This window comes from Lactuca saligna, chromosome 9, assembly GCF_052625555.1.
Source record: "Lactuca saligna cultivar CGN05327 chromosome 9, ASM5262555v1, whole genome shotgun sequence".
NCBI lineage: Eukaryota > Viridiplantae > Streptophyta > Magnoliopsida > Asterales > Asteraceae > Lactuca > Lactuca saligna.
Genome location: NC_136425.1, coordinates 187,558,663 through 187,560,482, shown reverse-complemented (window position 1 = coordinate 187,560,482; position 1,820 = coordinate 187,558,663). Strand labels below are relative to the sequence as shown.

General features: G+C 37.5%; 1 long non-coding RNA gene across 1 annotated transcript; it reads right to left on the bottom strand.

Moving 5' to 3' along the window:
* Positions 1–252: 252 nt before the first annotated feature.
* LOC145018399 (uncharacterized) lies at positions 253–776 on the bottom strand. Its single transcript, XR_013666987.1, has 3 exons — positions 767–776; positions 515–604; positions 253–361 (listed from the first exon to the last, which is right to left on the bottom strand). It is a non-coding gene; the product is annotated as an uncharacterized LOC145018399 (long non-coding RNA).
* Between the last annotated feature and the right edge of the window lie 1,044 nt (positions 777–1,820).

Sequence of the window (1,820 nt, the reverse complement as noted above, 5' to 3'; positions counted from 1 at the left end):
AAAATACCATCATGTATTCATGTCCCTTGATAAAATGTAAGTGCACTAAATGTATACAGATGCTTACATATACAATTTTTTCAAACATACCTGCGATTATGCCGAGCAGAATAATTGATGAAGTTATCATTTATCATATTTGTTGTAAATTATAGCTCCTTTTCATCTGATATGTTCTTCAACCCAGCTATGAATCTGATAAAGGTATAACAAATGAATCTGATAAATGGACATCCAACATTCTTTTCTGACTACCAAGCAATGTTCCAAAAGGATCAGAAGGGACTCCCCATTCTATTCTGACTTTATTACCCTCATCACTCAGCAAGGTAAATGGGAGTCTGTATTTCTTTGCAAATGCCTATGACAATAATAACAAACTTATGTTACTTCATTACACATTAAAACAAGAATAAAAATGGATATACATGTGTATGGGTGTACTAATTGATATGTGCACACATCTACCAAGCTTAAAATTGCAACATTAGAGATTGATTCTTATTATTATTACCTTGTGTGATTCTGCATCATCACCACTAATCCCGATAACCTGGGCTCCTGCTTTCTTGAATTTTTCATAAGAGTCTCTGAATGCACATGCCTAAAGATTGCATAACAAATCTTGTTTATCTACTCATATACTTTCTAGACGAGAATCAACAATAATTTTTCCAAAGATGTTTAAACATCCAACATTAGCAGATGTAAGCTTCGAAAAGATCATTTATTTAAGGATAAAGACACAAGAAAATGTGATTTGAACCTGTTTAGTGTTTAGTGCAACCAGGGGTTTCATCAGCAGGGTAGAAATAGACCACAAGAGGCTTTCCTTTGAATTTCGAGAGGCTCACAGTTTTACAGTCTTGATCTTTAAGTGTGAACGATGGGGGAACATACCCTTTGTTTACCTGCAATTGCAAACACGGAGACACAGAGGTGTGAGATATTGAAGTAGACATATGATCGAGAAATCAATGAAATGTACCTTAGCAGAAACAATGGGAGAGGATCTCTATCCCACAGTGTAGAAGGTGTGCGACCAAACCACCAGCATCGATTAATCCTAATTTTGAAAACAACAAACCATTAAATTAGAAAATTCCAACCCTAATACCCCCTAAAATTTATTTCTTAGATAGAACCTGCAATTATTTATAATGAGAAGGAGATGAAAAGCAAGAACAATAGGATAGAATACGACGTGGAAGAAGAGGGTCATAGGGTCGTAAGAGTCAAGAATCATTGCCAATCTAATGATCGGTGGAGTAAAAGGGGATGAAAGACTGGAAATTAGCTTTGGGGGAAACGCCAGAGGAAAACCTACCGTGAAGTCTTCTACCTCAGCGTAATGTCACAACTTGGCAGCTAAGCTTCACCACTATATCGTTGGTCGATTTGTAACGAGGAAGGCCTGACATCGCTGGAGGAGAAGTCACCAAACGCGAAGCAAGGTGAATCATCCATTGTTTCAAAGCTAAGAGAGAAGTGAGAGTGTTTCCGTTCTTGAAAAAAGCCCTAGCTAAAATGGTCACAACGATTTTGTGGAATTTAGTATTTGGTGATGTTTTGGGATTTTGTTGTGCAAGAAAATAGGAGTGGTTATGATATTAGGGTTTTTTGGGTATTGATTAGTGAGGAGAGGGATGAATGATGGAAATAATGCAGAGGATGAACGAGATGTTTGATGATACTGAAGATGAAGATAAGGGACCTAGGCTTTTTCTTTCTAAGTAGAAGAGGTCGGGGGGGGGGGGGGGATTAATTTTTGGGATTCAATAGGCGGGGGTAATTTTCGTCGATTTCATTTCCCGCCTAAA